We start from the raw sequence: 15,846 nt of genomic DNA on the forward strand, positions 1-15,846 counted from the left end.
TATGTGGAGAATTACTCTTACGATTATAGGACACTAAAGCCTTAGCTTCAATTAATAATGAACATGCCAACACCATTAAGATTAATACCACTTTTTACATTTTTTTTTAGTTTCTTCATTCCATCATACACAAACGCTATCAAATTTAGAAAGGAAAAAAAAAGAACCAAAGTATTTAAATTAGTAAAACAAAAAAACAAAAAGAAAAATTGTGTTTGATGCAGGAGATTCTGTATTGAAGAGCCTGATATGTTAAAAACACAATAATTTCAAATTGAACATTTCCATCAAATCAACAATTTAAATAAATCAAATTCCCTCCCTATTCTCCTACTAGAGGCTCTAGTTAAATTACAAAGTTCCCTTAGACAAAAAATGATAACATTATCTGAAACTTAACGTATCTTTGGTTCTAGACATACTTTTCTAAATAAACTCTATCATTGCCAAATGTAGCAGCAACTTCATACTTAACAAATCCTAAACAAATTAAATATAATTTTTACCAAAATGGCCATTTGCATTGTGATATTATTATAATGGCTAATGAAATACAAATTGATAAGTGAAGTTGGACTATAAATAATAAACCAACTCAGGTAATAAGTCAAAAACACTATTTCAACAAATTTACCTGTAACAAAATTTCGTGTGTCAGCTAACGTGAAAATTCTAACACTACATTTTCATAAGATTTATAAAGTATACATCATAATAAAAATCAATTTCAAATGAGTGCATTACCCGTGCAAAGTACGGGCATGTTTAATGTTCCAAACTACATAGACAAAATGAATTAAGGAATAATGAGAAAAAAAAATAAAAAAACACAAATGCAGAATATATGATGGTTAAAGTGATACTCCTGCATAAAAAAATGTATGAATGAAAAAAAATATTATCCTAGAGCAGCATTTAACATAAAATAATTGAAAGATGAATAAAAATGACTTAATAGAAACATAATCAAAAAACAACTACAACATAACCCAAATCGATTGCTGACAAAAGGCTTTTATAAAACTCATATAGATAATATATATTAATTTTATCAAACCAACCTTGCTATATGGTAACATAAAAATTGTTCAATTGAATGAACTATTGTACAAAAAATCATATATTGCATTAAGTCATACTTCAATACTTCATTTATAAATTGAACAACCTAAAAAATGTGCAAAATTAAGCATGCAAAACACTTAAAAAATAATGGAACTACTTAAAAAAGTTCGACTGCATATTATAACTTATCAGTTATCACTCTATCTGTTGTTACATCACGAAAAACAGGTTAAAACTTTCTGGTCATTTATTCACCAAATCTGACAGCAAAATTCAAAGTAAACTACCAAAATCACAACATAAAAAATATGAATAACTATGCATCAATTAAGTACCGAACATTAATATTAGATTAAACCAAAATTAAAGTTTAGGGATCAATTAAACTTGTACTATACTGATAGATGTATGTATGAACACATACAATAACAACAAAGAAAGAGAATTTCGTTCTCTTTTTTATTCATTTTTTATTTGAAAAAAAAATAATTCTTCTGACTCTCAATAATCAAAATAATAATAGTATATCAATAATCATGCATTCTGTAGAAAGAAATGAAATAACTAATTACAAACTCTATTTTAATTATTTTTTAATATTTACCAAGGACGATTCAATATTATTGACTATTAACATTACTTTCATCCGTCATAAGCATGAAGAAGCATGTTGCTTTACTTATGTAGTTGACAACAATAGTTAATGATAAGTATTACAAATTAGCTGCTAATGTGACTCCAACCAAAGAACTATCATATAGCAGCATCCATTCTATTCCATTACATATTTCATAGACTTACTATTGCTCACCAAAAGCTAGTACCAAATAGCATAAGTATTATTTGTTCTTTTTTCTATTGTAACTCCAACCAAAGAAACTACCATCTAACAGCAACCATTCCATTTCATTACACATTTCACATATTTACTATTGTTCACTAACAGCTAGTGCCTAGTAGTAGTAGCATAAGTATTATTTGCTCTTTCTTTTAAAAAAATTAATAGTCTAATATAAGCCAAGCATATTTTGAATCTTGAATGTAAGTACACCTGTTATCCAAAGAAATAGATAGTTCACAATTTTAATTTCTACACATTGTTATGAATAAAATGTATCTGTAAAAATGTAATGTGAGATATATGGCTTAGCTAAATTACAAAAAAATCCAAATAGGCGAATAGTAAACACACCAACAATAACCTGAAAAGAATTTCTAAATTTCAAAGAAAAATATAAAATTCAACCCAAGATTAACAAAACCACTACTATCCTTGCAAAATTTCAAGGTGATGGGATTAACAATCCCCCATGTATTCCAACTTAAAAATTATAATAAAATTAGAAATTTAAAGAAGTAAAACACATTTTTTTGGTTTCATAAGGACTTCAATTAAAGACTTCAATTTACTTTTATTACATGCTAATAATAAAATTTAACCTGAAAATACCTCCTAGCAAGCTTGATACAATTTAGTAATCAGCCATGAATTTGAAGACAATCTATATTTAATTAAAGGTAAAGCTCTCACCAAAAAGTGAGATGACAACTACAATAATCAAGTCCAAATCATTTTATGTAAAGCTTTAGTTAACAATATCAGTTTTGCATAAAAATACTACGTAAATGCAATTTTTGTTTTAGAAAAACTGAGATCCATAGAGAGCACAATCCAACATAGCCAAAATCTAAATAAATTCTTTATTTATATTACTAATAAATTAACCATATCAAAAAAATCACCTTAAAAAATAAGATCAAATCAAATAAAAAACTTTTTTTTCAAGAGTTTTCTATAACAGGGTATTAACTCAAAATATGAAAAAACTTCTACAAATTATTTGTGCAATTAACCCAAATAAACCCCAAAATACAAAATTCACTTCAACATTTCACAAAAAAAAAAAGAGAATGGCACAAATCAAAACCATCAATAGATTATCTTCCTCCACTAAGTAATTAATGTCGTCAACTTTTGTTCAAAACATGATTTAGTAATTACCATGCCGATGAAATTAGCAATCTTCGAATCCCATCACTGGCCAAAAGTAACTACCAGAACCTTTGGTGAACTAAATCAAATGAGCCAAATGATCCATAAAACGCAGGTAGAAGGTGCCATGCCATATATAGAGCTTCTAAAATTTGTATATAAACTTGCAGCAAACAGGTTGACTATTTCAGTATAAAACATCATTGTTAGAACCATGAACTATAATATTGGATTAACAAATGAGCAAAGAGCAATACGCAAAAATTGGCAACCATGAATTTTGATAGTAAAGGAGAGGTGAATGCTAATAAATGCATAACATTATCTACTAAAACTTACACAAAATAGTTGGTGAGAACTAATCCTTGAACTTACTCATTACTTCATGAAGCTCCATAATATGACGTGATAAATGCTCCGCTACTCTATCCACTTGTGTCAATCTAATGGTAGCCTACATTGAAAATTGGAGACAAAGAGATATCTTATCAAAAGAGTTGATCCTATGGACCAAAATTAATACTAAGTTAAGAATCAGAAGAAAATAATGAACAATAAAAACATGAAAAAAAAGAAAAACTACATAATCCAAACCCAATAATAATCTGTATTACTAACACAATGACTCTATTCAAACCCAACAATAATCTCTATGAAATCATGACTCTCTTTAGATGTTGACATACCTCCTGAAAATATTTAGGCTTGAATCATAGAGATGTAAAGTGTCCCAAAATCTATAATCAAATATAGATCAAAGTTCAGAGTTAAAATTCTAAAAACCATAAGCAAATAAATGTAGAAGCAAAGAATAGTACCATAATGAGAAAAATCACATATGGTAAGAGACAAAAATCTTACCAAATAATAATTTCTTATCAATAAGATAGTAGAAGAAAAAACAATTTTAATGCTTCATGCATAGAAATTTTCAAAAAAAATTGAAAAACATTCTTTAAATGTATGATTTTTGCCAAACATATAAATTTTCTAAATTAAAGAGGCAAATTTGCCAAACATATATGAAAATAATTTTAAGAAAATTAAAATAAAAAAGTAAATAAAAGAATGAAGAAGAAGTAAAACTTATATGCAGAGGATACTGCTCCAAGTATCCCAATAGCAAAGTCTGAAGAAGACAAAAAAAATTAAAAGGTCTAAAAATTCACAACACAATACACATTTATACTATCTATTAATATTAAATAAAACTAAAGAGACCAAACACACGCCAATATGAACAGACCTTTTTTTAACATTCTTTAATCACAGACTTAAACCTAAGTAAAAGATAAATGAAAAAAAAAATTTAATGCCAAGAGAATGATGATCAAATTAACTAAGAAGCCTGGGAGATATACTTATGATGTATGTCCAGAAATCTCACAGTTGTAGTGGCAGCTTCAGCCACATCCAACACTGTATGTACCTACTTGCACTATACGAACACAGTGCCCAATGAATCAGTCATAAAATGTAAAAATAAAGGGAAAGAAAAGAAAGAAACTCTTATCATTCTTAAGTAATATTACTATATATTGTACATGTGGACATAATCATTAATTAATGCATAAAAAAAATCAACATATGAATAAAAAATGGTGCTCTGCTCACGAATACAAACATCACAACTAAAATATCTATCTTACCAAAATTAACAAATATCATATGCAAATAACTAACCTTCAGTTGTAAAGTTATCAAGTTTTGCACGGCTAGCAACTAACGCATATGCATAATTGAAAAACAAATCAGCTCTCTTCAACTCTGTTTCAGATGGTTCAGGATTCTCTGGTCTATTGATGTGGAAATCACATTGCATTTTCCAATAATTGATTCTTGAAAAAAAATTGCAGAAGAGAGACATGATAGTAGCACATTTTACTAAGAGAGAGAGATTATTTTCTCAGCTATATGGAGGTACTTAAATGGTTTCTTTAGATCCGTTTGTCAGAATAACAAACAAATAAAAATAAAAAGGGGAAAACAAAATCAACTCAGATAGATATAAAATTTCATAACTCAAATGAATGACCCGGTTATGATGACTGGCAAGCACAACCACGGGAACCAACAGCAATGCATTCACAACAGTGGCAAGATCAGAAACAACAATGAACATAATAGGAGTCACCACTTGAAGCTTCAGCTGCCGCCACAACAGCAGCAACAACATCAGCAGTGAGCACAGCCTTCAGAGGGCAACCTGGCTTCCTCTCCACCCCAACGTAACAACTGCCGGACCTGGAATGAGCGTCGCTGCAGTCCTAGGCGAAACCTCATTCTTCTTCACCTCAGAGCAAGGCTGCACCGCAGGCTCATCTGCAAGCCCTAGTGCCGCCCACACGGACTCAGCATTCTGCTGCTGCGGTTGAGGGACATTAACATTAACATTCCTGACTTGGAAAAATAAAGGAGGGGATGAGAAAAGCCCAAAAAACAATGCAAGCAAGGAGTTATAAATAAGTAAGAGTAATGCATATGATGTATGGCGGTGAAATTCAAAATTGGAAAATCAATAAGAAATTTGAAAAACAGGTATGAAAGGAAGAAAAAATTCATTGAAATAAGGGAGACAATACAACAAATTATTAATGGTTAAAGAGAATAAGAGGAGAAGTTGTCAGAAAGTATTAAAGCCATTGAAGCTAATATTACCTTTGATATAACCTAATAATGATGCGGAAGAAATGAAAGAAGAGAGACCACAGATGATACAACTCTTATAGAAAGTACCACAATCAACCCAACTCTTAAGGTCTCTCTTTCAAGACACGTTGAATTTCCACCTTCTCTTAGATATACACTATTTTAGGATTTTTTTTATTTAAATAAATGTATTAATTACTGAAATAAATAATTTTAAAAATTATTATCGAAATTTATTTTTTAATCTTATCTCATTTACGGTATAAACGAGATAATTCTGTAGATATTTCATTTACACTATAAACGAGATAAAGTTGGGGAACGGCTATAAATATATGTCGTTGACAGCAAAGTTCTGGGTCCTAGTTTGAACCGTTCGACCACTTTCTCCTCTCTTTTATCCCTTTCTATCCATATTATCGAGTAATACGATAATAGCGCGCGCAGATGGTAGTGATCGGGACATCAATAGGCTGAATGAGACTTCGTATTACACCGAGGCAGCCGACTTTGCGGTTAGTTATGTTTATGTTGACTTTTATGTAATCCCATATATATATGTGTATATGTAGCCATGGTTATGGTACTTGTCAAGAACTAAAATACAGTTTGTATCACTAGGAATAGGTCACTGATAAAAATTTGGAACTCTATTTTATTTCACTTGTGTTAGGTTGTTACTATATAATTATTAATTTAGTTAGTAACTAACCAAGTTTGATAATTAGATTATTAAGTTAAGTCAGACTTTGTTGGTTAGATTGTTAATGACTTTATTGAATATTTTAAATTCACGTAACAGAATGAGGAAATGTGTATTAGTTAAGAAAGTACATAGTAACAGAAAATGCCGTGTCGGCATAAATCCAATTAGTACATACGTGTAAGATTCTGTTAGGTAGATGTATAAAAATAGTGAAGATAGTTTGCTATGATGATGGACCTATCCGATTTTTTATTTCTTAATAATTATGAATATATATTTTTTTGTCAGAGGCCTTGCCTTCTACTGCCCCGAGAAGTGAGTCATACCATTCTTCCACCCGATGCCATAGTTTCGTATCTAAGGGAGGCTGGATTCGGCGATACGGTGCCTCTCAGGGATTTCACATTCGACAACTCCCTGATTACGGCATTCGTAGAGCGATAGCGTCTGGAGACCCACACGTTCCATCTCCCGTGGGGTGAGGACACTACCACCCTGCAGGATGTGGCGTACCCCCTTGGGCTACGCACACACAGGGACCCAGTTGGGGAGGGGGCGCTTCCGTGACTTCTACAGGGGGTACCACATGGAGACGTGGGAGTTAGTGGAGCGGCTGCTCGGTGCCAGGCCTCCGATGGTTCCACAGCAGGCGGCGCAGAGAAAGGAGTTGTTCTCGCTGAAGCTTGTATGGCTGCGGGACCGTGTCTGCCAGATGCCACCGACGAACGACCTAGAAACCCTCCGACAGTATGCTGGGTGTTACATCATGTTATTGATTGAAGGCTATCTGATGACGGACAAGTTGAACAACTTGGTCCATCTGCGTTGGCTGCCATTGCTTCAGGACTTTGGGCGGTGCCGGACGTTGTCTTGGGGCTCAGCCGTGCTGGCCTGGACGTACCAGTCACTGTACTCGGCAGCACACCAAGGCGTCACGAACATCGCTCGCTGCAATCCGCTGTTGATGTCTTGGATATACCAAAGATTTCCTCAGTGGTGTCCATCAGAGCGAGGATTTTCATGTATCCTATGGCTACGAGGTAACAACTGTTTATGTCTTTATTATGTTATCAATTTGTAACTGTTCTTTTTTTTATTGGTGTCAGGTTGGTAGGATTATAGCAGCAGAGCAGATATTAGCATAAGGTGAGGGTTCTACGATGGAGAGTAGCGATAGACCGATTACGATTCGATGAGGTTAGCACCATGTTTGACACCACCACTTTTTTAATTTAGTCCTTTATGTAGACTTCGTTTTTCATGCAAATTAGCTACAAGAACGTACTTACTGTATTCTGTGGTTTGGAACATTATTTACCTTTTGGGATATCCAATATTTATTCATTCTATAATTGTTCTTTCAGTTTGTTTGGACACCATACGATGACCCCCTTGGTTCGTCGAGGAGGAAGAGTGGGGGACATAGATGTCAGTCGTCCCCCTCGTCTACTTCAACATCGTCCAGTTTCACCAGGTTGACCGGGGGAAGCGCCAGTTCAATAGAGAGCAGCCGATACCTAGCGCCCCAGTCAACCTTGACAGGTTCTGACTGATATCTTATTTATCTTTGGGTTTTCTGAGTTTAGACTTAAATTATTATAATCATCACATGTGCAATTTTAACATCTTGCATTATTTTCATTGTTGATTTTACTTAGCATCAACATCCTTTAAGTTTTATAAGATAAATATACTTTCTCCAAATCGAGGGTAGTGAGTGACCCCATCAGATTAGTTACCTTTCTTTTTTTTTTTTTTTACAGGTTCCTGACATCCACTGGTCAGGGTGAAAATGTGTGGTGACTTGACAGACTTCATGATTGGCATAGCGGCTGGAGTATACGTTTTGAGGCTGGCTACAGGATCTCTATTCAACACACATTTGACTACAGACCGACCGAGGAGTATTATGATTGGTGGCGGGGCTTGCCGGGTTAGGCACCTATCAGGCCAGGATGTACTGGAGGATCCGTGTTAAGCGCATGGTGGCATGGGTAGTGGAGAGACTGAAAGAGTCCACTGTCACACGTACGCACTACTAGCTGAACTCGGAAGGAACCTTGCGACCAACCCTCGAACGGCTCTAACTCCTCCACAACAAACACGGAAGCCCACCGATCACAATAAGTAACACGCATCTTCGAGATGCCTTCTCTGTTCTTCTCAATGACTGCCATCAGCCTCTGGTCCTTGAGAACTGCATTGATGCACTCTGACAAATTTGTTATCATATGACCAAACCGCCGACCGCTGTCGTAGTCGTGGACTAGAAGGTGCCCGTCGTAGTATGGTATGGCCCTTAGCTCACAAATAGTTCCCGGAAAATAACTCTCAGCGCCTGAAGCAATTTTGGCACCTTATTGTATGACTCCTCCCAATCTCCGTAGATCAGAACAATTGCCTTTTGCTTCGCCATCCACACCTTTTTGTAGGAGGGTTTGAAGTGATAGTTCTGTCGGATTGTACCTTGCAGGACATGGATACTGACAGATGGGTTGGACTGTATCAACAGGAAGATGATCTTGTAGATAAGACTACTATCCAATTATTGATGGTCCTGGGACATGGTAGGTGCTAACCAAGTGTGCGCTCTACCAACCCTCTGGATCTCCCTAACGGAATAAAATTGCCATGGTTGGAAACTACTTAATATATAGCAATCATAAATGAGTAAGTACGCCTCAATTAAACTTGAACTCACTAGTATCCAATGTTCTATCAGCGGACAACATGAAAACTCCATGGTACTTCTGCTAATACTGTAGTTCTTCACAACCTGCATCACTGCATCTTGGCATTTGAATCTGTGGCCGACCCGAAAATCTACCCCACTATCTAGGTTGTAATCCTCTTCCCTGGTGTTAGAAAACAGAGTTCTCTCATGCATGGCGTCTAGATCCAATGTATGATAGTGACTTGGTACATCTGATAGCGCTGGAATTGAGTGGGGGGAAGCAAAACATAGCGCACCGTTGTCTCGGCCGGCGTCTCCAGTACAAACTCTTCCCTATCATCCCTTTCAAAAGAATCACTATCGACAACGTACTTTTCGTCCGAGTCTTCCTCACCCACCTCCATAAATTCCACTGAAATGGTGACATGAATCGATGGTGGTGCGAGAGGTCGGTCGTCCTGCACATAGGTCGAGTGTACAGAACCACCACCACCAACATCTCCAACCTCAACGGAAAGCTCCATCACATGTTCCACCATGATTCTCCCATGGATGTCAAACATGAGTCGCACATGCTCTTCTCCCAGGAGCCGAAATAATCGAAACCGGAAAATTTCATTACCCAACGGTGCTAGCAACTTATACCCCATCCTTCCGACCTCCCTCGTCCCTGTGCCACCAGGTTGCTCAATATCAAACTCTTCAACTCGGACAACGAACTTACACGCCGAGTGCGCAACAATAACAGATTCTCACACTCAAATATCAACTCATTGTCGCCGTTTCTCATATAATAATTAGGGTAAATACACACAACTACATATACATTATTACTGGCCATTTTTGCCTTCTTTTTGTGAGAAAAACGAGAGAAAAAAAGATATGAAATGTATGCGGAGAATGTAAAGAGTTGCACATCCTTTTTATAGCTGTTAAAAATTTGTCTTATTATATCTCGTTTACACTATAAACAAAATAAGACTAGGAGACAGATTTTGATAATAATTTTTAAAATTATTTATTTTAATAATTAATATATTTATTTAAATAAAAAATCCCACCATTTTAACATAGGTTATCTCTCTATCTATATGCATTTTTATAACTAAAATGCTCAGTAAACATCAATCTTGCACGGAGCTAATGCTCAAATTGATTTTTAAAATAAAATTTATATTTTAATTCGGTTTTAAATTTTTAATTTATTTAATTTAGATCTTTAATTTAATATTTATGACTCATATTAATTTCTAACCTTATTTTTATCACAGAACAGTTAACATTGTATTGAAATTGATTAACGACTATCATGCTAAATTTTCCAATCATTATATAATGTGACAATTAAAATTTTTTTACTTCAATTTATTTTTTAAAATATTTTTAAAATCCTTAAATAAAACTAACATTAAAATTTTAAAGGTTTTGCAGAATTTGGTAAGAAAATAAGGTAAAAAAAAATTAATTCACCATATCAAATAACAATTTAAAAATTCAATATGACGGTCGTATTTTTTGTTGTTTACAGTATTATCTAGTTCGATAGGTCAATGATTAATCTGTCACAAATTTGTACTTCATGTAAGAATTTGTCATTAGTCGATGAATTGTTATATGCATAAGATATAATTTAAACTTCCCATACTTATTTAAACAGATGACTAACTACTTGACCAACCCAAATTAATTCCGTACCACAATCGTTAACGTTTCTCTACAAAAACAAGGTCAAGGGTCAATTAACTCATCACGGTCTTATTTGGGTTTAAAATTTTCAAATAAATGATCCAATCGAAATCTATATATATGTATATACCCCAGCCTTTTTCCTTTTTTTGTCTGGTCTTCTTTTAGTGGGCTTTCCAGTTTTCAATTTTTCTGAGTTTTATCCTTTTAGTAATTTCTCTTCAAATCGCCCCCAAAATTTGGGCTTTATAGGTACAAAGTCCACTTATGTGAACCAACTAATTTTTTTGTTTTCTAATTATAGCACTAGCTCCAGTTTACCCAAAAACAAATAATGAACATAGTTCCCATCTCATGACCCAATAAAATGGACGCTTTTATGGTGCTGAATGCCTAAAATTTCAGCAGCTGCTGAAATGAGCTGTCATAATAGAGAGAAGGACGCATGTGGTGTTGGGTGTAACATGCGCAGACAGAAACTGATTCGTGTGCAGGAGTGACAGATGTTGCTGAAATTAGATGGATGATTGTGCTAACTATAAGCTACGGTTAATGATAATTAAATATTTGGGTTGGACTTTTTTGTGAATATGACCGTTTAGTGGAGTTACTGATTGACTTCGGGTTCATTGTAAAGGAAAAAAAATAAAACAACTTTTAGAGGAGGTTGGACTGTAATGTTTAGTCATTCTAATGGGTTAGACAGAAAAGGTAGAACAACATGCTTTTGAATGATATTTTATCAATATTAATTTAAATTCAAATAATAATGCAATAGTATGAGTCTCAAAAAAAAAAAATACATAAACATTAAGAGTAATAATATCATGGGCCCAAACAGCATTCTCTATAGTAATATATTATTTTTGATAATATTAAATAATAATAAATCTAATATAATATAACTGAAATAAATTCTTTATAATTATCTAACAATTAAGACAGTCAAAACGATACTAACCCTAAAAAATATAATAATACAAATATGTCATATTTTATTTGTTATTTCGGCTTTATTATAGTAGTTTTATTATTATTTATTAACAACATAAAGTATTATAATATTAAATATAAAAAATTAAATATTTTATTTATTATTGATATAGTAACATAACAGATTCTTTATTATTTATTATTAAGATAAAAAATATATCATATACTATTTATCTTTTGTACAGTATCATATTAGTTTTATTATTTATTGTTTTTAATATTAATAAAAAAAATATTTTTTTATGACATTATTGATATGTACACTGTATTACAGTAGATTTATTATTATTTAATATTATAAAAAATAATATACTCTTAATGTTTATGCATTTTCATTCTCTTTCAAGACCCATGCTATTTCATTATTATTTGAATTTGAATCAATGTTGATGAAATATCATTCAAAAACATGTTGTTTTATTTTTTCGGTCTAATCCATTACAATGACTAAACATTACGGCCCAACTTCTTCCAAAAGTTGTTCTATATATTTTTTTACATTTATAATGAACCCGAAGTCCATCAGTAACCCCACAAACGGTCATATTCACAAAAAAGTCCAGCCCAAACATCTAATCATAATTAACCATAGCTTATAATTAACACAATCATCCATCTAATTTCAACAGCATCCTGTCACTCTTGCACAGGAATCAGTTCTTGTCTGCGCGTGTTATACCCAACACCACACGCGTCCTTCTTTCCATCATGACAACTCATTTCAGCAGCTGCTAAAATTTTAGGCATTCAGCACCATAGAAGCGTCCCAATAAAATATGTAGTTCCCAATATCCAAAACTTCTAGGAAATCTACGACCCAGAATAAAAAATAGTTTTTTTTTTTTAAAAAAAAAGACAAACAACTAAAACTCTTTTTGTAGGCAATTGATCTTGGCACTACTAAATAGGATTCATACTTTAGTAGTTGATCGCTTTAGAAATTTATTTCAGCTTTAAAATTTAGAATTGATAGACTTTCTATTAGTTGAAAACACTTGCACTGCTCTACTCGCCAGCAAGAAGAGTGCCTCAAAATAAATAAATAAATATGAGAGACCACAGGTAATCTTATGTTCTTAACTTATGTCGCTACAATATTTTTGGTCTAAGGTAACCCTTATTCGAAGCAACATTTTATAAAAATTATCTTAGATAAAAAAAAATACAATGTTTTTTAAGAATTGTCTTTAAATAAGACAAAGATAATAACTTTTTTGGCCACCCGCATGTGATACCAAAGTTTTTAAATTATGGTATAGTATATAGCTATAGAGTTATGATTTTGTCACTTAATTTTTGAGATGTATCACCCAAAAGTTATGTTATTAGTAGCTTCATTTTTAGTTAGTGGATACAAGTAACATTCATGTTTCATGTAGTTCGATTCCCATAAATGGAAGTTCCAATTTTTGGCAGTTATATGAAACAAATTTTAATTTAAAAAAATGGAGAATTAATTAGTGTTAATTTAAATGTATTAAAAATATAAAGAAAAATATTAATCACTTAATATTTGTGTAAAATAATTTAAGTCCATTAGTAAGAGAGCGTGCTAAAAAAAAATTAAACGTTAAACATTGTTTTTAATCCAGACAAAAGCAGAGTTAAAATAAAGTAAATATATTAAACTAATACATTTAATCATATGCGAAACTAATGCATATGCACGCTGACAAACTCATTTGACAGAGTTTAAATAAAAAAAAATCAGTTATTAAATTGTATTAATTTAAGACATCAGGTATCATGACTAATTTTTATTATCTTCTAGTTTGAAAGTACCAATACACACAGATCATTATATTTAATTTTTATTAATTCAGTGGATAAAGTTAGTAGCACCGTCCTAATTCAATATATAATAATTTGCTAACTACTTTATACGTGGTATATTCCATAACCAAAAGATTTCTTAAAAAACTCATAGCATATTATACATATATGTGTAACAAATTAATTTGAATGAAGGGAAGTTCAATTTGAAAAGAAGTGCACATGGAATTCAAGGAGCATCAAAATGGTAGTTGGAACTTAGGAGAAAGGGTGTGACCCACTATAAATATAATAGGTTTATTTATTTAATATTTAGGTATATCATCATAAAATTATTTCTTCTTAAACTTTAAGCTTAAAAAAAACATAAATAATTATATTTTTAATATTTTTTTAAAATAAGAGTTTTTATTTATTTAATTTTTTAGCATAGATATTTTTTATTTATTTTATACTTTTTTTTTTAAATTTTACTAAAAATTAAACTTTAAATTTTTTATATATAAAATTCTGATACTATATTATAAAATTATTTTTATTAAAATTTAAGTCGATAGAAAAAGACAACGTAATTAAAGCTGAAATAATATATTATTATTTTTTTGCACAAATATGTGTAATCATGCTTTTAACCTAGCTAACAAACATTATGACAATTTTACATGATTTGATATGCTCTATGTTTTGAGATGGGGACATCACATCCTCAAAATATTCCTACTCCCATGTACAACTCATGCATAGTGTGTGTGATGTTTTGGAATGGAATGGCCACCCTACTATATACTCCATAGTCAAGTCCTAACCCTAATAATGGTGAATTAAGCAATTAGCTATTCATTTTTGTATTTATATTCCTATGAATAGACTAGGAGGACCCATATAGAAGCAAAACCAATTCATATGGGATATAGTAGTGTCCTTGTTGGAAAACTTTGCACACTACATATATATATGAGAATTAGTAAATTGACTAAATTCTCAATCTCGCATCATCTATCTTGATGGAAAATAATTAAGTTTAAATTTATTTTGAAATTCTCATAACTATTTTATTCAATAATTTATAATTAATTTTTTTGTAGTTCGAAACTTATTATTGGTTTTTTTTATATTGTACAAGACAATATTTTTAATTAATTCTTTATAATTTAAAATTTTATGATCAAATTTCTATATTATTCCAATATTTTCAAAAAAAAATAGTAATTTATCATTCAATATAGAAATTTAATTACGATATTTTTAAACAAAAAAGGTAGAATTGAAAAATATTATGCAATATAGTGACTAAATTAAACGTGATTAAATTATAAAATTTGATTCAATTTTTTTTTGTATAATACAAGAAAAAAAATAAATATCTAAATGAATTTAATTTTGATGATTGATATTATAAAAAAATTACATAATCATGTGTTTAAAATTTGTTAATAATATATTTAAAAATTAGTTATTTTTATTGATGTGATTATATACCATTGATTGTTTATGTAAACAAATTTATACTGATAATGTAAAAAAATTAAAATTCTTTTCAAATTATATAGACCTAATTTTTTAATTGAATAATTCAATAAAAAATGATTTTATTCTTTATATGTTCAATTTTGTGAAAATGAGATTGGAAATTTACTATGTAAATAATTAAACAAAATGATGCATGCAACGCGGGTTATGTATGAGTGAAAAGACAAGAATCTATTGTGTCATTTTGTGGATGGAGTGAGCTATAGGTAATGGTTTTCTAATATATTTTTCCCCAATATATCAATGAATATTATTGATATGATGACTAGCTATGATGTTATATATTTTGTTGTTATTTACATCTTCATCCTAATCTTGTTAACTATAATATTACCTTCCTGACATGGATTGAATCTGTTGGATGGTTGATTAATATATAAGCTAAGTCAACATCAAATCAAAAGGAAAATTCCACCATTAACTAAATTATTCACTATTTGACCATAACAACAATAATGCTACGAATATATTTTTTTTAACATTTTTTCTTTTTCTAAAGTGTAAACATTGCTTGGTGAATGAAATCCAAAAATGAACGTTTATTTATTTATTTATTACCAATATATATATGTTGTTTACATTCAGGACATATATACAATGCATGGGGCCACTATATATGTACCTCAATTGAGAGCCATATAGTCTTTTATTTATTTTAATTGTTTTTTTTTTTCCAGAAATTGATACTTCTTTGTTCTTATTATTATATTTGGTGGTGACATTATTTATAATGTTGGAGCATATTAGTCCTTATTATTGGTACTTTTTTAATTTAAC

The 15,846-nt window shown here is 31.3% G+C and overlaps 1 long non-coding RNA gene across 6 annotated transcripts; it reads right to left on the reverse strand.

The window, feature by feature from the left end:
• Positions 1 to 248: 248 nt before the first annotated feature.
• Positions 249 to 5,817, reverse strand: LOC130960848 (uncharacterized). 6 transcript variants are annotated; one of them, XR_009079282.1, is made up of 6 exons: positions 5,717 to 5,817; positions 4,420 to 5,454; positions 3,745 to 3,795; positions 3,434 to 3,512; positions 3,068 to 3,240; positions 249 to 2,116 (listed from the first exon to the last, which is right to left on the reverse strand). It is a non-coding gene; the product is annotated as an uncharacterized LOC130960848 (long non-coding RNA). The 6 variants fall into 6 exon arrangements; XR_009079279.1 differs by having other exon boundaries at positions 249 to 3,512; positions 4,420 to 4,496; positions 4,742 to 5,454; XR_009079281.1 differs by having other exon boundaries at positions 249 to 3,240.
• Between the last annotated feature and the right edge of the window lie 10,029 nt (positions 5,818 to 15,846).

Source organism: Arachis stenosperma, chromosome 2 (assembly GCF_014773155.1).
Source record: "Arachis stenosperma cultivar V10309 chromosome 2, arast.V10309.gnm1.PFL2, whole genome shotgun sequence".
Classification (NCBI taxonomy): Eukaryota; Viridiplantae; Streptophyta; class Magnoliopsida; order Fabales; family Fabaceae; genus Arachis; species Arachis stenosperma.